The following is a 20,827-nucleotide window of genomic DNA, read 5'->3' as shown; positions in this document are numbered from 1 at the left end:
CTATGTATCAGGGGAAAAGCTCCAGGTGGTATCTGATGCCCTGAGACAGATGTCTATGTATCAGGGGAAAAGCTCCAGGTGGTATCTGATGCCCTGAGACAGATGTCTATGTATCAGGGGAAAAGCTCCAGGTGGTATCTGATGCCCTGAGACAGATGTCTATGTATCAGGGGAAAAGCTCCAGGTGGTATCTGATGCACCTGAGACAGATGTCTATGTATCAGGGGAAAAGCTCCAGGTGGTATCTGATGCCCCTGAGACAGATGTCTATGTATCAGGGGAAAAGCTCCAGGTGGTATCTGATGCCCTGAGACAGATGTCTATGTATCAGGGGAAAAGCTCCAGGTGGTATCTGATGCCCCTGAGACAGATGTCTATGTGTCAGGGGAAAAGCTCCAGTTGGTATCTGATGCCCCTGAGACAGATGTCTATGTGTCAGGGGAAAAGCTCCAGGTGGTATCTGATGCCCCTGAGACAGATGTCTATGTGTCAGGGGAAAAGCTCCAGGTGGTATCTGATGCCCTGAGACAGATGTCTATGTGTCAGGGGAAAAGCTCCAGGTGGTATCTGATGCCCTGAGACAGATGTCTATGTATCAGGGGAAAAGCTCCAGGTGGTATCTGATGCCCCTGAGACAGAGGTCTATGTATCAGGGGAAAAGCTCCAGGTGGTATCTGATGCCCCTGAGACAGATGTCTATGTATCAGGGGAAAAGCTCCAGGTGGTATCTGATGCCCCTGAGACAGAGGTCTATGTATCAGGGGAAAAGCTCCAGGTGATATCTGATGCCCCTGAGACAGATGTCTATGTATCAGGGGAAAAGCTCCAGGTGATATCCGATTTTAAGTACCACGGCATCATACTTGATTCCAACCTCTCTTTTAAAAAGCAAATAAAAAAGGTAACTCAAATAACCAAGTTCAACCTAGCTAATTTCCAAAACATATGAAATTGTTTAACTACATGTAACAAAACTATACTTCAAATCTATGATACTCCCCCACTTAACATACTACCTGACTAGTGTGGCCCAAGCTTGCTGTTCAACATTACAACCCATTCAGTCTGTCTGCAAACAGGGTCTCAAAGTACTTGATAGGAAACCCAATAGCTATAATCACTGTTACATTCTCAGAAAATCTTATGCAATACACTGACGCCTGTCTTGTATTCAAGATTCTAAATGTACAGGCTCCCCCTCTACTCAGTACTTTTGTTGAACAGAAAACCCAAACCTTATGGCAGCAGATCCACAAGGTCCGCCATGAGAGATGACGGTATAGTTCCCTTAAGGAAAAGCACCTTTAGTCAATCTGCTTTCAGTGTGAGAGCTTCCCATGTCTGGAATACCCTGCCATTAGTCACACACACAACTGTGGTTAATGTGCACTGTCTCTGTAAAAATAAAAATAAACTCAAACTGCAATCCACTTTAATGACCTGACATTGTTCCACGTAATGGAAACAGATTATAATGTTAGAATACATTAACTTCCTGCTCAAATTCACTGGTGTTACCTAAACAATCAAACCAAGAATCAATAATCATCAGAATACATTATCACAAAATGTTTCCTTATTTACACCTGAATCCCTTACAGCCCAACATATCCCAGCGCTCACAACCAACTCTCCTATTTTTACCAGTAGGCAAAAATATAACCCCTACTCAACCAACGTTCTGCCTTACCTCTATCGTAAGATAAAAAGCAAACTTTACAACTTTCTCTTCTCTTTCGGCTTCACACTTATGAAATGTCCAAGACTTTAAAAATAACATGTAAAGCGCCAAATTTATTCATTAGATTTAGGTAACTGTCTCTTCCTTGATTCAGTTATTTAAATACGACTCCTATTCTCAATATGTTATTTAGGCAACAGACAACGTATTACATTGAAATCGCCTCGCAATTATTTTTAATGAATTAGTCTTTCAATTTAAACTAAACAAGCTATTAAAACGTTCTGTTTATATCTTAAACAAACACTTACGGCCGTATCTTTCCAGGCAAAATATACCAATAGTTGAATTACAATCAGAAACCCAGATTTTAGTCAGGGCATTGTCTGGGAAACAAACCCGGGCCTCCCGCGTGGCAGGAGAGATTTTTACCACTGAACCACCAATGCTATTTAAATGACTAAGACTCCCCGCAAATAAACCCACTTTACAATTGTCTGTAGTCGTAAAATCATGCACGTTCTACCGAGACAATTCCCAGAAAATAGCCCTAATTTAAAGGTCCAAGCGTTACTCCGGCGATGATTCTCACATGCCAAATGAATAGATTAGCAGTCAAAGAGTAAAATCGACATTCATAGACTAGGAAACAGATCTTGCGCCTTTTAATAAAAGTAGATTATGTTTTCTCATGCAACGTATTTCAATTACTTTACTACATCACATTAATCACGCAATGATAATTAGTTTGATGGATACCTTAGGCTTTGTACAACATTATAAATTACGTTGAAATTCCATCTTAATTCGCTCTAACTTTATGGAAAACGGTTTATTCAATAAATCCAGCAACTCCACTCATACTGGGAAGAAAAATAAAACAGTTTCAGACCTTAAGGGCAGTTTTATTTCAAATGTAGTACCCAGACGGAGATAATCCAATAAGCATTTATAGGTACATCGTTAGGGTAAGAAAAAGTGGACACACTCCAATCGGTTTCTAGAGCACAATTTCCCAGACATTGTAGACAGTTTAATAATGCTTAAAACCTCATCTTTATCAAATTACCCATTAAAGATACCAACTCAAAACCTACGTACGTCTACGAATGGGTGGTTTAAATTGTATATAATTATATTCTCAGCATTACTTTATCAAATCTCTAGTAATCGATTATACACACATTCAATTGATCATATTTTCATATATTCACAGAATCCATATAAAACGTAAGAAATTCTTAGGTACTCACACAGAACTTCAATGATCACCCACACAGGATTGGTCAGATGCTCACACAGAACTGGTCAGATGTCCACACAGAACATCAGAACATAATTGAAAGGTTATCCACACAGAGTCAACCTACCGCGCCCACACAGAACACTTCTACAAAGATTACCGACACGGGATTTCAAACCCTGTCTATATGTACAGGGAAACCCATAATGTAATCAAAATATTACCCAGTGGTCCCAAAACAAAATACTCACACAGAGTAACCCAGGGCATATCTGGCTAGCACATTTTAAATAATTGGAATTCACCACCTCTGAGGGTCACTTAGACAGTCACACAGACACTTTCAGAACGAGGCCCTTCTTCCAATAGGGCTTCACCAAGTACCGTGTTTCACACAGAACGCGCAGTCACCTTGGCCCCTCACCCCCACAGACCGCACCAATCCCCACTGTGATCAATTCAGTGTCAGGACGGCTCTAGGTCGCCCGCAACCGACCAGTGGCAGAGTATCTTTGAGTTCGCAAACTCTCAGATTACTCTCCACTGACTCGGCCCTGCTTACGCCTCCAAGGTGCCCCCCTCACAAAGGAATACACACTCAGAGCCTACGTAACAGAGGCTTTTCTAAAAACTCGACTTCAAGTGTGGTTTGCTCACCTGTTTCTTAAAAAAACAAATTTCGAGATGTGGTATCCACTCGGCTCGCTGCCTCTCAGATCAAAGGTGGGTCCATCTGCTTCGTTCTCGAAGTGTGGTTTCCCTGAGATCCCAAGTTTGAAGGATCCCTCGTGCACGATTTGCCCAGATCTTCAGGAGCGGTCACCGAGTGAAGATTCACGTCCCATCCCCGTCACCAAATGTGGTGGCTTATTTCTGCTTTACCAAATGAGGAGAGTTACAAACTTCACACACCAGTCAGAGTTATACTTAAACTACATCTTTAATAATAAGAGCTTTGCAATAGCATTTGATTTTCAATGATGCACCATTTCTAATGAACCATTGGAAGTGACAACAGAAAAGTACAAAGATCTTTTATAACCAAGATACACCCCTCTCAACCTACATGACGAACCACAGATCTTAGGAACAGTTCACAAAGGGACTTTATAATTGCGAAAGGAGTATTCCGTAGCCAGATAGCATTCGCTATAAATTATCGTTCAGTTTGGTCCCAAAGACGAGGTTCTACTCTCGTTCCTGGTACTTCATAGCGCACAAACATTACCTCATGTTATCTGGAATGCTCTTTAGGTTTTATCACCCAAAGACATCGTAAATCTCCTCTGTCAGTGCTATCTCATAGAGGCCCATCCTCAGTAGAACACACACACACAATAGTTAACAGAATACTCTATTCTGTTGAATAAAACAACCATTATAATGCAATACAAGCATTATAACATAATCTTGCAATTTTCTACGACACTTGTCAAATGCTCCTCCAGCACGCCACAACAAGATACTAATACTTTTCATTTAACACAGATGTTATCGCAAAAAAACAAACTATTTCGATGGCAATAAAAAGTGATAATTTACAGTTGTTATTGTTCGTCTTTTGGAAGATTATGGAAGATCATATTTTACTACTAACCTGTCTGATAATAGTTACCAACGACAATGTATGCATCATCATAACATCCATCTACAATGAATGATGGTTAGCAGAAACAGACCCAGACTGGTACCCAGGTTTGTTCCGCCTGCCTTGTAAAGTGTTGCAAAATGATGGTAACTTTCCCCAAATCCCGAGGTTTTCCAGATATCCTGGCTCCAGGTTCACGGATTTCCTGCTTATACCCATCTGATTCAGGGAATTTTCCAACCCAGGATTACTAAAAAAACGTGGGAATTTTGGGAACGTTATTGGAATTGTTCAACCCTACTCCTGTACCAAACCTAATATTTTCTACATGTTTTGTACTGAGTGGTCCTAATATGTTCTCTGTTTTCTGTTCTTCATTCCAGGCGTGTTCTATGATTGATGAGGAAGTAGCGAAGGCTTTGGTTAATAGGAAACACAGGAACCTCCCTCTCCACTGGTAAGACATGGTGATTTACGAGCCCTCTCTGCTCATCATGCACAGCATCTGCTCTCACAGACAGACATAGCTGCATCCCAAATTGCACTCTTTTCCCTATTTAGTGCTCTACTTGTGCCCAGATGGAGGGACTTTAAAGAAAACAGAAGCAGTCCTGTTGGGTTTTTATGCTTGTCACAGACTTTGGGAATTGGGGATGCTGTTTGAGCAACCAGAGAGGACAGGCAAATTACCATTTTGATTGGTATTGTTTTGGCTAGAAGAGAGGGGCTTTGACAAACTATTGCTTGACACTGTCCTTCCCTCCACACTCGACAAGGCATCTGTAGTTAGACCAGCCACACCCTTTAGCCAAATGTACATCTACTGTGAAACCATCATAGAAACCAAAGAAACCATCATCATAGAAGAAGCATCATTGGTCCTTTGTTATGGTTGATTTAAAGAGGGTCACATTTTGGTTGTTTACATGAGAGTAACAGGGCCAGTATTCATAAAGCGTTTAAGAGTAGGAATGCTGGTCTAAGATCAGGTTCCCCCAGTCCATATCATTTCATTAATTGTAATCTAACAGGTACAACTGATCCTAGATCAGCACTCTTACTCTAAATAGGGGCCCGGTCCTATTAGAAGCTAACCCAGATTACTCTCCCGTGAGTACTGCAACGGGTGTAGGGTGAAGCATTATCCTGGGTCAGTTTTGATTTTCCCCACTAATGATTAAGGTTTGGACTGGGGAGGGAAGCTGATCCTAGCTCTGTACCCTGGAGCTCTGAAACGTGAACAGCCTTGTAATTGCCAATGTTGAGCCAATTCTCATTTACCACCTCTGACTATTGATCTGTCTCTATCAATACCAATATCAATCTCCAGGAGAAGGCTATGGTTGTGTCCAAAATCGCACCCGATTTCCTATATAGTGCACTGGGCTCTGGTCAAAAGTAGTGGCCCATATAAGGAATAGGGTGCCATTTGGGACGTGGTCAACAACAGAAACCCCAGCTGCCTAGTTTCTCCCACCAAGTAATTGCAGCAGTAGAGAGCTAGCGTGTACCTAGCAAACAATGGAAACATGGCTGAATACAGAATACACACAAATGATCCTTTCATTACATGAGGGTATAGAGCAGTATACACATATTGGATCTTTTAATGAGTGCGATTCAGTCACAATATGGAGCTGTGTTGCTCTTTTCTTACCATCCTGGTACTGACCATTCTTTCGGGTGAGTATTCTTGCTGTGTTAGTTACAGTGTTACAGGATGCAACATCTTTGTGTAGAACGTGTGTAGAACATCATCAGTGTTTGTGTACATGTGATAAAACATCAAAGGCAGGAAGGTGAATATCTTTGGTGGTATTTTCACATTCTGCAGTATACTAATAAAGGGGAGGAGCCAGATTTCGAGAAGAGGGAAATATGAAGGGAGAGGGAGGGAGAGAGATGAGATGGGAGGAGAAGGAAACGAAGGAAAGAGGGAGAGAGAAAGAGGGAAAGACAGATGGAGCCTGAAGTGAATAATAGATGCAACCTGTGATTTGTGAGAAGAAAAGAAAGGAGAGGCTAAGAGAAACCTCAAGTCATGCATATCATATTACGCATTTTCCCCATTACCACATTTTATTATCGTGTGTGTCTGTGTCTGTATGTGTGCAGTCACATTAGCCAGGATGGTTGCCGAGCTCTAGTGCTGAGCGATTAACCAAAATGTATTTTTTTTCTGCGGATATTAAACAACGAATTGACCGATGTCTGTTCAATTACTTGAATTACATTTAGCTCGTTTTTTTGTGTGATCACAATGCGCTGTTTCTCTAGAGAGAAATCTAATTATTCACAAGAGAAATTTAGTCAAGCACTATAGGGACGTGGGCTGAAGGGAGTTGTAGTTTTCATTAGGCAAATATTCAACCTAGTTCAGCGCAGAAACATGGTAACTAACTACAATGGCCACAATCCATTGCGCCTGTTCTTTTCGACTCGGACAAAGACGGACAGCCTACATCCAAACCGCATAAGAGAGAATTGTACAGAACACAATGACGAGAGGGATAGAGACAGTTCGTAAAGTAGCTCTACCCGGTTGATAGTTGTGGTAGTTGGTAATAAGCAGTCTTGAAAGTATGCCTTATTTACTTTGAAGAACTATTACAATTATTTTGTTAGACAGCTCTGCAGTATACTTAAGCAGCTACTAGCTAGCCAGATAGCTGTTAGCCTAGCTAAATAGGATGACTCAAAGACAGTACAGTAAGGGGAGCACAGAGATAATGTTAGATAGTTGTCTGGCTGGCCGCTAGTGTCTGAGCAGAGATGGGAATGAAAAACGAAGTAATATATTATTATTTATAGTAATCTCCTATTTTTCTGTTGATGTCTACCCAATGTGGACCGAACAGAGACAATGGAATGTTTTCAATATTTTGACAATTGAATGTTCAGTATTTTGGGCTTTGGAATTCCCATTAAAAAGCCGTAAAATCTTTTTAATGTAATTATTTCATAATATATTTAATGTTTCAAAAAATTATCGTAACCGAAATCAAAAACCATGATTATATTTTAAGAACCGAAACATAACTGAACCAACTTGGAACATAAACACACTGCGAGTGTGTGTGTGCATGTGTGTGTGCATGTGCGTATATATGCAGATTGGATGTATTTCAGAACTGCACTGTTGACTCACTGCTCTGAAGAAACAGCCTGTTTCTGTTAGCAGCTATTGGCTATTGCGCCATCTCACAGAGGGAAGCTAGTCACTGTATCAGAACGAATCTGAATGAATAACATCGTTTCATCTAAATGAATAAAATCATCTGATTATGACAATGCCATGTGTTCTATTTCTACCTCTCTCCAGTCATTTGGTATTCTGATAAGTTGAGTGATAGTCAGTGATACTGTGTGGTACTATGTTATACTGTGGGGTATACACAGAGCTGAAGTCTTGATTGAGAGTCGTAATGCGCTCACTGCTTTTCACAGATTAGTAGGTCATTTCTGTGTCAAACTAAAAAGATTGATAGAGATTAAAAAGCAGTGTTGTCCGGTTATCCAACATGGCCTCACACAGACTAGTGTGTGTGTGTGTGTGTGTGTGTGTGTGTGTGTGTGTGTGTGTGTGTGTGTGTGTGTACTCCCGCATGTGTATGTGTGTCGATAATACGAGCACACGTGTCTGTGTGTCTGCTCCGTAAATGCATATGTGAATAATGGGGTCATTCTTCAGCCTTCTTCTGTGTGACTGGGCCGGTACAGTGGTGTGGTTTCCCCTCCGGAGGCTGAGAGCCAGAGAGGGGGAGCTGGAAATAGCTGTGCCTGGGTCAGTAGCGCCACAGATGGGCCTCGGGGCCTCTCTCTCCCCCCTGAAAAGTCTGCCTGGATGGAGGTGCTGTCAGACAACCAGACCACCTTTTATCCAGGTCACATCACATGAATGATGAATAGGCTTCATTCAGTCAAACCAGGGTCGTATTCATTAGTGAAAAACGTCGCAAAATATTTTTTGCAATGTCTTATTGAACAAATTCAAGTAGGCCCCTCCCCGTTTCAGCCTGTTTGCTTCAGTTTGGTTCCGTTTATATTGTGTACTGTAAGCCCCAGGTAGTCTCCTCACATATGTGCAGAAGTAGTATTGCTGATGTTGTGGTATACATATTTTATGTTGTATTCCATTTGGCTCTTGGTTCATCATAACCTAACAACTTGGATAAATAGACAATATTGATATGATCACAATTGTTATGCATATTCAAATCACACTCAATATTAATTCAAATGAGAGAGGGTCCTTAGAGCTGGGAGCAGAAGCTGTAGTGTACTATATTGTAGATGGTTGTGTACTGTAAGTAGTAAGTAGGTAGCTTTGACCGAGCAATTGATTTGTAGCAAGGGCAGGTATTGCGTGTCACTCTGGAACATTGTGTCATAATGGGGGTCACACACACACTTGCACACCCGCTCGCACATACACACACACACACACTGGTGCTGGATCTGAAGATTCAGTCAATTGGGTTACATTTGTTTATTGAAGGTGAAAAAGCAGCATGGTAGAGCCATGGTCCCAGCAGCATTCGTAACCACGCAGACTAAATCAGATTATCAAACATACAGTTAAGAGGATTATTTCAGATATTTTTACATTGGCCAGACACAAAATCTGCAATAAAAAATATATTATTACAATTTAGTTTTTACTGTCCGTCTGTTTGTCCACCATTTTCTTTTGTCATTTTTCCAATTGAAAGTGTAGCCATTTTGAACTTGTTCAGACGTTTTCTAAATGCTATGTGAATTGGGGTTTGTGTGCATTACGAGATCATTATTTAGCCCATCCCTGTTATAATGAGCCCAGTGAATCACATACACATGTTCTAATTTAGCGTATACAGCCTGTACACAGTCCCAGGACAAGGCTATGCCCATAAGTAGTATTTATTTGTGATAACAGTATTTGTTAAAGGAGAGTGTTACAGCATTACAGATGTAACAATATCCTATTTCACGCATGGATACAAGCTCTTCTGCATGTAGGCTACAGTACCTGCATCAGGATAGCAGCTAACCTGTTAGCTTCTGATATCAGACAGTGTACTTTGATAGCTAGGTGTGCGTCCCAAATAGCACCCTATTCACTATAGGGCTCTGGTCAAAAGTAGTGCCCTCTATAGGGAATACGGTGCCATTGGGGACACACACATAGCTAACAAGCTCTGTAATCAGATCTAACCTAATCTGATAACTGCTTTTACAAGCTACCAGTTGTTGTATTTTCCTGTGGAGAGGTAGAGTGTTTGCAGAGCAATAGAGGGTAGATCTATCTGAAATGTCAATGGGAAAAATGATATTTTTAAATGTCAGTGTCAGACATAATCACAAGGTAGATAGATGTACCTAGTGCTATATGGATACAACATGTAGGTGTGTGTGTGTGTGTGTGTGTGTGTGTGTGTGTGTGTGTGTGTGTGTGTGTGTGTGTGTGTGTGTGTGTGTGTGTGTGTGTGTGTGTGTGTGTGTGTGTGTGTTCTGCAGCAGTGAAAGGCTGTATGTCAGCGCCACGGGGCAGAGAGGCACAGAACAAAGCCTTAGTGAAGTAGCCTGCTAATAATCTGAGGGCCTGTACAATGTCTGGAGACATTCTTCCCAAAACGGTGCACGCACAAGCGCGCATGTCTCTCTCTCTCTGTCTCCTTTCTGCCTGGTCTGCTGCAGAAAAGAGGTTAGCAGAAGTAATTTGTCAGGGGGGGATGGAAGGGGGGAATGAGGCAAAGGAGGGAATGAGGCAAAGGAGGGAAAAAGGCTGAAGTGGCCAGATTGAGTGGAGGAAGAAAGAGCAGCCCTTACAAGCTAACATGTGGGCTAGTTCTGCTTCCCAGAGAGAGAGAGAGAGAGCGAGAGAGAGAGAGAGAGGTATTTCAATCTTTAGAATTGTGTATAAAACACAAGCACTTCATGACCTATCGTTAGGCTGGACAATAGAACAAGTTAAAATTCATCCAAGGCTGAAAAACAGCAAAAGAACGTTGGCTAAGCTGGAACACTAGCACGAGCTAAACATACACATTGTGAGAAATATGGCGAAATAGGCCGGCATACCCTCCATAGGAAAACAATGGGGGGAGCTCAGCGTTCCAAGGGAAACAAGTATTTTGGGGCTAGCATTTGATGACAACCGAGCTCGCTGCCCAGACTTAAATAATTAGAAAGAGGATATTCTCATGATTAAAATGGCGTCTGACTTGAAAAAAATCTAAATATACACATTGCGAGATATTTTGCGAAATAGACAGACATGCCTATATTTCCCCTATTGGAAACAATGGGACGACCTCAGAGTTCCATGACTCATTTTTTGTTGTTGTTTACATTTTAACAGTAAACAACGTGAGCATGTCTCATTGCCAACAAGAGCGAAGCAGGCATTGTGACGTTGAACAATAAGCTGGGAATAGAACGTTCGGAAGGCGAGTTGGTGCCACGGTGCTCTATAGAACTAATAGGAGCTGGCAGGGTGAAAAATGCCCTAAAATAAGGCCTGTTTTTTTTCGCGATTACTTCAAAAACGACGGCAAGCAGCTGGGCAATATGGTGATATTATGAAACTGGGCTCCATGGCGGATGCAATGAACTAGTTTTTATCAGAAAAAAGTGTTGTTAAAAATGTCAGCCTACTATGTTGATTGTCCACAGTACATCCTCCTGGCAATGTCATGTGTCCAGCCTACTATCTTCTCCACAGTACATCCTCCTCCGCTGTGTTGAACCCTCCATGCCTCGCTGTGCCACATGACCAGAGCAGTATAGAGTAGAGGAAGTCCTGTCTGGCTCTGACTGGGACTAACGCCACACATAACAGGGATAAAGCCGCTTTAACCGGGATTATAACGGCCCGTCCCTGTACTGTATACCTCTCTATATCTGTGAGAGAAGAGAGAGCTGCACACCCACTCACCACAGATCATCTTTCATCTCCAAATCTGCTTTGGCTACGGGGGTGAGGTTGTGTGTGGGGGGAGTACACATACAGGCAGACACACACACACACACACACACACACACACACACACACACACACACACACACACACACACACACACACACACACACACACACACACACACACGCTTGCAGCTGTTGCTGATGATGTAATCTCTGATTCGGACTGCCTTTTGTTTCACAGACTGAACATGGAGCGGAGTGGGCAGCGTTATGGCTGTCTTACAATACAAACACACCCACGCGCATGCACGCACACAGACAGCATGCACACATACACGCACACATACACACATACACGCACACATTCATATGCACGGGCATAAACCTGCATTTGTTGACGGAAACTATGGAAAGGGTCCTAAGTGGAGTATTTAGTCTCGGACAGTATCTGAGCTCAGAAAGCTGGCATTCCACTATTTATTCCACATGAACTCTCTCATGGAAACACCCAACGGGTTATACAACTACCTGAACACACTATACAGTAATTATCCTCCTCTTCACCAGACAATTGACACCTCACAGTCATCTGTTGATTAAAATCATGAGAGGGCTGAACAACATAAGAGTATATGGACGTAGGAGTATTCACAAATATTTCAGTTAAACACGGCTTTGAAACTAGCATGATCAGATGGAACCTACTGTCCACCTCTGACCCCCCGCTTGAGTCAGAGCTGGAGGTGGTGGTTTGAAGAGCCTAATTGGTGGCACTGTGTGTGTGTGTGTGTGCGTGCGCGCGCGCGCGCGCGTGTGTGTGTGTTTAAAGGAGATGAGAATGTTGACTGCATAAATGGCTGTGTAGAAGGACTCTGTGTGTGTCTGTGTCAACAAGATCTCATAGTTTCTCATCCGAAATTTGACGTATTATGGATGAAAGTCTATTTTTACGCATTCATTCTGCGTGGTTACAGGGTTAATTCAGCGTGGTTACAGGGTTAAAACAGAAACAACTCAAAGGTTAACAGTATAGGCATTAATTCCGAGTGGTTAAGGTTAGGGCTATGGTTTAAGGAAAGCTTAACACTAGAACAGCCTGGCCTTTCAGCCTACAATACCCGCTAGAAAACGTGGCCGGGCGTCTCCTTTAGCATCAGAGCCATATCACCTCACAAGGTGCGCAAACATAAGCAACACTTGATAAATAGTGCAGAAACTATTAGAAAGGATTAATTGCATGAATTAAAAAAATAGATAGAGTCAAGGATATGTTAAGTTCTACTTCTACTAAGTCCGAGAAGAAACATAGGCTTTTCGTTTCGCTTACAATAAAACAATAATAACACAACCAGCCAGGTGAAATGATTTGCTGTATTCCTAAACAAAAGCACCAGTGCATGAACAATTGTAAAGAATGACTTGTATAAATAAATAGCTTATTTTAATTTGAAGTATATTACGTTACTAGTTTTTGCTTAGTAGCCAGATCAATGCTGCCGCGCGAGCGGTCATGTGCTGAATGCATGGACAGCACAGATATTCTTGGAAAAAGAGACATTTGGAAATTGAGCTGTACCTCTTGAATTATGAGAGTTATTTGACAAAGGTAAGTGTCATAGAAACTGCAGAATATGTTCTAATACTATATAGAAATCACAATGTTTTACCTGCATGTGACTGAAAGCGATGCTCCTGTCCCTGCATTTGTTAATTACAAGATGCGCCCATCTCTTCATGTACAATTTAACAACTGATAGGCCTAATATTGTCACTCATCAGATTATTGAAAATGTAATCTTGTCTATAGGCTAACTCTTATGTGTGAAATTAGTTTTGGTATAGTTTGGGTATAGTTTACGTGTAGTTTTCATGGGCTGGCTTGGCAGGCTGACTTGCATCATTTGTTTCCCCCTCATCAAGTTCGATAGAGTCAAAGATATGTTTTGCATTATTCTAAAAGCCTACTGCAACACATATCATGTTTTCGTTTCCCTTACAATACATTTGATTTGTAAGAGAGTTACAGTAAATTAAACAGTCATGTAACAGCTTCTTTTTACAAAGTAAAACGTGAAAGAGAATGGTATCAACACCCAAGGCATTCGGTCAAATTATTTGCTGCTGATAAATAGGCATAACACAAACTCATCATTACACTATTGTTGTTTTAAATTAAATCAACCTCTTCACCTTCCTTATCATTCAGTTAGGCCTAATTTAAATTCAATTATGAAGTAATGTGCACAAGTATCGCCCATTCATCCATTATTCATTCAGTTGCTAGCTAATTTGTCCTATTTAGCTAGCTTGCTGTTGCTAGCTAATTTGTCCTGGGATATAAACATTGAGTTGTTATTTTACCTGAAATGCACAAGGTCCTCTACTCTGACAATTAATCCACACATAAAATGGTCAACTGAATCATTTCTAGTCATCTCTCCTCCTTCCAGGCTTTTCTTCTTTGGACTTTAAATGGCAATTGGCATCTAACTTTCATAGTTACCACGACGACCGACCTAACTCAGTTCATCTTTCAATCACCCACGTGGGTGTAACCAATGAGGAGATGGCACGTGGGTATCTGCTTATATAAACCAATGAGGAGATGGGAGAGGCAGGACTTGCACCGCGTTCAGCGTCACAAATAGAACTGACTTCTTTTTTAGTGCTTGGCAACGCAGACGCTCGTTGGCACAATAATTGAATAACATGTATGTTTACATTTATTTTTGCAATGCTCGCGCACGCAACACAAGCGGTGTGGTCAGCATGTTAGGATTAGGTGTGGTAAAACAGGTAAAAAGGCTCCAAATACTTTTCTGTTTGTGATTAAGAAAGTCTGACAAATGAGCAGTGTAAGATACAAACATTTAGGAAAAGGACAAGGAGCAGGAAATAGCTTTTTTGGGGGCATTTTTTTTATTATTATTATTATTTAAAAAAAATTAAATGCAACATCAGTGGCTGTTAGCCTATACAGTTGAAGTCGGAAGTTTACATACACTTAGGTTGGAGTCATTAAAACTCGTTTTTTCAACCACTCCACACATTTCTTGTTACTTAACAAACTATGGTTTTGGCAAGTCGGTTAGGACATCTACTTTGTGCGTGACACAAGTAATGTTTCCAACAATTGTTTACAGACAGATTATTTCACTTTTAATTCACTGTATCACAATTCCAGTGGGTCAGAGGTTTACATACACTAAGTTGACTGTGCCTTTAAACAGCTTGGAAAATACCATAAAATGATGTCATGACTTTAGAAGCTTCTGATAGGCTAATTGACATCATTTGAGTCAATTGGAGGTCTAAACAAGTCTGGTTCATCCTTGGGAGCAATTTCCAAATGCCTGAAGGCACCACGTTCATCTGTACAAACAATAGTATGCAAGTATAAACCACGTGGGACCACGCAGCCGTCATACCGCTCAGGAAGGAGACACGTTCTGTCTCCTAGAGATGAACGCACTTTGGTGTGAGAAGTGCAAATCAATCCCAGAACAACAGCAAAGGACCTTGTGAAGATGTTGAAGGAAACAGGTACAAAAATATTTATATACACAGTAAAACGAGTCCTATATCGCCGTAACCTGAAAGGCCGCTCAGCAAGGAAGAAGTCACTGTTCCAAAACCTCCATAAAAAAAGCCAGACTACGGTTTGCAACTGCACATGGGGACAAAGATCGTACTTTTTGGAGAAATGTCCTCTGGTCTGATGAAACAAAACTAGAACTGTTTGGCCATAATGACCATCATTGTGTTTGGAGGAAAAAGGGGGAGGCTTGCAAGCCGAAGAACACCATCCCAACCGTGAAGCACAGGGGTGGCAGCATCATGTTATGGGGGGGCTTTGCTGCAGGAAGGACTGGTGCACTTCACAAAATAGATGGCATCATGAGGCAGGAAAATTATGTGGATATATTGAAGCAACATCTCAAGACATCAGTCAGGAAGTTAAAGCTTGGTCGCAGATGGGTCTTCCAAATGGACAATGACCCCAAGAATACTTCCAAAGTTGTGGCAAAATGGCTTAAGAACAACAAAGTCAAGGTATTGGAGTGGCCATCACAGAACTGAAAAAGTGTGTGCGAGCAAGGAAGCCTACAAACCTGACTCAGTTACACAAGCTCTGTCAGGAGGAATGGGCCAAAATTCACCCAACTTATTATGGGAAGCTTGTGGAAGGGTATCTGAAACGTTTGACCCAAGTTAAACAATTTAAAGGCAATGCTACCAAATACTAATTGACTGTATGTAAACTTCTTTTATTATTTTTTTGTATTTTCACCCCTTTTTTTCTCTCCAATTTCATGGTTTCCAATTGGTAGTAGTTACATTCTTGTCTCATCGCTGCAACTCCTGTATGGACTCAGGAGAGGCGAAGGTCAAGAGCCATGCGTCCTCCGAAACACAACCCAACCTAGCCACACTGCTTCTTGACACAATGCCCAACCCAGAAGCACCAATGTGTCGGAGGAAACACCGTACACCTGGCAACCGTGTCATCGTGCACTGTGCCCAGCCCGCCACAGGAGTCACTAGTGCACGATGAGACAAGGATATCCCTGCCGGCTAAACCCTCTCCTAACCCTGACGACGCTGGGCCAATTGTGCGCCGCCCCATGGGCCTCCTGGTCGCGGCCGGCTGCAACAGAGCCTGGGCCCGAACCCAGAATCTCTGGTGGCACAGCTTGAACTGCAGTGCCTTAGACCACTGCGCCACTCAGGAGGCCTGTATGTAAACTTCTGACCCACTGGGAATGTGATGAAAGAAATAAAAGCTGAAATAAATCATTCTCTTTACTATCATTCTGACATTTCACATTTTTAAAATAAAGTGGGGATCCTAACTGTCCTAAAACAGGGAATGTTTGCTAGGATTAAATGTCAGGAATTGTGAAGAACTGAGTTTAAATGTATTTGGCTAAGGTGTATGTAAACTTCCGACTTCAACTGTAGCTGTTCTAGTGTTAAAGATGCACTATGCAGAAATCACTACTCCATTTCCTGGTTGCTAATATTCTATTAGTTCCCTTAATTTTAGTTTATGTGTCAAAACAAGGAAGTATAGTGTAGATAATCATTGTACCATCTAAACCACTGTGAAATATATTTTCCATAACCAAAAATATTGTATTTTTAGCTATTTGAAGCTGGTGTAAAAAACGTAAACTAAAAGACGCAAAAACAAAATTTAAGAACGGGAATGATAGAAATAGCGCACATAGAACAGATCTACCACTTCTTAGAGTTGCTTTCAATGAGAATGACATATCTATAATAAACATGTCTATTAGAATTTGGCCCGGTCGCCCTAAAAGTTACATATTGTAGCTTTAAAACAAAATAATTACCATTAAGTTTCATCAAGTATTCTCACAGCTTGCTACAGCATTGTGAGCTACTGTGGCGCTGTGATCTGAGCAGTGTGCTTTGGCTCCGAGCATCAGTAGTTTGCGCCCAGTGCTGGGCAATAGTTTTATTTTATTATTATTTTTATATGCCAAGGAAGGCATATATCAACGTCCGAAATCGAAGTCTATTTCTAGTGATCATGCTGGTCTGTGTAGGCGAAGTGAACGTGGGTGCCTGGTTGCCTGTGATACAGAGGCCCATGGGAGATTGTATATACTATGTGATGGAGAGAACCATGTTTCTTTAATGACACTGAGAGGACAGCTTTGGTGTGGGCTCATTGTTTCCTCTTACCACTCTTCTACTCTTTACCCTCTTCTCTCCTCTTCCCCCTCTTATCCACTCTTATTCCTCTTCTCTCATCCTCCTCCTCTTCTCTCCAGGAATCTGGTCATTTTCTAATGGTGTGTTGTAGATGTGTGTGGACCAAAGTCTGACTGTGTCTTTGTGTCACAGTAACCTACCCCCCACAGCTGTATGGAATCATCACAGTCACTATAGCACCAAGACACTGGGCACTTCTAGGAACATTCACCACACCTTGTCTACAGCTGTAGAATCTTTAAAAATGTGTTTTACTTTTCTCTCTGTGTGTGTGTGTGTGTGTGGGGGGGGAATCATCACAGTCACTATAGCACCAAGACACTGGGCACTTCTAGGAACATTCACCACACCTTGTCTACAGCTGTAGAATCTTTAAAAATGTGTTTTACTTTTCTCTCTGTGTGTGTGTGTGTGTGTGTGTGTGTGTGTGTGTGTGTGTGTGTGTGTGTGTGTGTGTGTGTGTGTGTGTGTGTGTGTGTGTGTGTGTGTGTGAGAGTGAGAGTGTGTGTGAGAGTGAGAGTGTGTGTGAGTGTGGCAGCCAGAGGGCTAGTTGTCTTCAGGGTTGAGGCTGGAGTGGAAACACAGAGTGTTAGGTTTCAACCTGGACTAACAGGCTGTAGACTGGGCATGTATCTATAGGGGTGAGAGGTCAGAGGTTATACTGGGAGGTATAGTGGAGGACACACACAAGCACCCACCCACACACGCCCGGTAGCACTCACATCTGTAGCCATGAAGTGCTCACATCAACACCATCATCCCAGACACCCTGGACCCACTCAATTCGCATTGGTGCCCCAACAGATCCACAGATGACGCAATCTCTATTGCACTCCACACTGCCCTGTCCCACATGGAAATGAGGAACATCTATGTGAGAATGCTCTTCATTGACTACAGCTTAGCGTTCAACATCATTGTACCCTCCAAACACATCACTAAGCTAAGGACCCTGGAGTTAAACACCTCCCACTGCACCTGGATCCTGGACTTCCTGACGGGACGCCCCCAGGTGGTGAGGGTAGGCAACAACACATCTGCCGTGCTGACCCTAAACACGGGTGTCCCTCAAGGGTGCGTGCTCAGTCCCCTCCTGTACTCCCTGTTCACCCACGACTGTGTGGCCGCGCACGACTCCAACACCATCATTAAGTTTGCAGGCGAAACGACTGGGGTAGGCCTGATCACAGACGACAATGAGACAACCTATAGACACACACTGTGTGGCAGTGTGGTACCAGGACAACATCAACGTCAGCAAAACAAAGGAGCTGATCGTAGACTACAGGAACTGGAGGGCCAAGCACACCCTCATCTACATCAACGGGGCAGTTGTGGAACAGGTCGAGAGCTTCAAGTTCCTCGGTGTATAGATCACTAAACAACTATCATGGTCCACACACATCAACACAGTCTTGAAGAGAGGTACGACAATGCCTCTTCCCCCTCAGGAGGCTGAAAAAATGTGGCATGGGCCCTCAGATCCTCAAAAAGTTATACAGCTGCACCATTGAGAGCATCTTGACTGGCTGCATCACCTCTTTGTATGGCAACAGCTTGGCATCCGACCGCAAGGCTCAACAGAAGGTGGTGAGTACCACTACATTACTGGGGCCACCGAGGACCTCTATACCAGGCGGTGTCAGAGGAAGGCCCTGAAAATGATCAAAGACTCCAGCCACCGAAGGTATAGACTGTTCTCTCTGCTAATGCACGGCAAGCGGTACCGATGCACCAAGTCTGGAACCAACAGGACCCTGAACAGCTTCTACCCCCAAGCTACAGTATAAGACTTCTAAATAGTTAGTTAAATAGTTAACCAATAACTACCCGGAAGATCTGCATTGACCTTTTTTTGCACTAATCTCTTTTGACTCATCACATATGCTGTTACTGTTTATTATCTATCCTGTTGCCTAGCCACTTTATCCCTACCTACCTCAATTACCTCATATCCCTGCACATTAACACGGTACTGTTACCCCGTGTATATAGCCAGGTTATAGTTACTCATTGTGGATTCATTCCTCGTGTTATTATTTATTCTTTTATTTCTCTTTTTTCCCTCTGCATTGTTGGGAAGGGCCCGTAAGTAAACATTTCACTGTTAGTCTACACCTGTTGTTTACCAAGCATGTGACAAATTAAATGTGATTTGATTTGACACACACATACACTAACAGTAGAGAAAGTAGAGAAACCAGGCTGTATTGACCCAGCTCTGCACAGCCCAGGCTAAATTATACTCTCCTTGATGTAAGGGATGTACTGGTGTGTGCTTTATGTGTGTGTATTTATATGTGCTTGTGTAAGTCTCTGAGATTGTGTTCTTGTGAGGAGAGAATGGGGTGGTGTGTACACACACACACACACACACACACACACACACACACACACACACACACACACACACACACACACACACACACACACACACACACACACACACACACACACACACACACACAGACAGAGCTCCCAGTCCTCTCAGCTCTGTGTGCATCGATCAGGCTCGGTAATGGAGAAACGCCTGCCCAGCAAACAAAATCAATTCCGTCTTTTTTCTCTTCCAACCTGCTCTCGTTCTCTGCAATAAATGCAAAACACACAAAAAGCAGAGCAGCAGCTGAACATAAACACACCCATCTCGGGCATCCCGAGTGGCGCAGCGGTCTAAGGCGTCACTACAGATCCGGGTTCGATCACGGACTGTGCCACAACTGGCCGTGACCCGGAGACCCATGAGGCGGCGCACAATTGGCCCAACGTCGTCCGGGTTAGGGGAGGGTTTGGCCGGCCGGGATTTCCTTGTCCCATTGCGCTTTAGCGACTCCCTGTGGCGGTCCGGGCGCCTGCAAGCTGACTTCGGTCGCCAGCTGGACGATGTTTCCTCAGACACACTGGTGCGGCTGGCTTCCGGGTTAAGCGAGTAGTGTGTCAAGAAGCAGTGCGGCTTGGCAGGGTTGTGTTTCGGAGGACGCATGGCTCTCGACATTCACCTCTCCCGAGTCCGTAGAGGAATTGCAGCGATGGAACAACACTGTAACTACCAATTGGATATCATGAAAAAGGGGTAAAAAAGTATAAAAGAAAAAAGAAACAAACAGATTTCTGGAAAACCTGGGAATTTGGGGAAAGTTACCATCATTTAGCAACCCAAGTTCTGCTTCATAACTGGTTTCTTAAAGGTCAATACAGATAATGAAGGAAGTGTCATATTTCTGCGAAAAACTGCGTATCCCCTGAGTGATTGTTTATTTTTGGTCACTCCAGTTAATGCCAGTTCCAGGGATAACAAGGGATAAGATCAAGCCTTTTTTTCTGTTATGCAAGTCTCTCTCTCGTTCTCTCTCTTTCTCTCTCCCCTCTCTCTCTTTATCTTTCTCTCTCTCCCCCCTCTCTCTTTCTCTCTCTTCCCCCCTCCACTTCTCTTTCTCTCGCTCTCTTTCTCTCACCCCCCCCCTCTTTCTCTCCCTATCGCAGGGTAGTGATTGGGATTATAGCAGGGCAGATTAGCGGGTGGCTGTACACTCTGTCTACTGTCAGAAAATCTAATTCATTTGTGTGATCCAGATGCTTTCCCTCAGCCGCCGTGTCTAAGGATTGTGTGTGTGTGTGTGTGTGTGTGTGTGCGTGTCCAGCCACAGCAGGGATAATCTTGTCCTCCCGC

General features: G+C 42.8%; 1 protein-coding gene across 2 annotated transcripts in view; it reads left to right on the top strand.

Moving 5' to 3' along the window:
• The window catches only part of LOC120046617 (zinc finger MIZ domain-containing protein 1-like), a 211,956-nt gene that overhangs the window by 113,872 nt on the left and 77,257 nt on the right, over positions 1 to 20,827 (top strand). For both annotated transcript variants that reach the window (XM_038992000.1, XM_038991999.1), the window contains exon 3: positions 4,896 to 4,969. The gene's annotated coding sequence lies outside the window, so the exon portion shown is untranslated. The remainder of the gene's footprint in view (positions 1 to 4,895; positions 4,970 to 20,827) is intronic.

Source organism: Salvelinus namaycush, chromosome 4 (genome assembly GCF_016432855.1).
Source record: "Salvelinus namaycush isolate Seneca chromosome 4, SaNama_1.0, whole genome shotgun sequence".
NCBI classification, from domain to species: Eukaryota; Metazoa; Chordata; class Actinopteri; order Salmoniformes; family Salmonidae; genus Salvelinus; species Salvelinus namaycush.
This window is presented reverse-complemented; position numbering and strand designations above follow the sequence as displayed.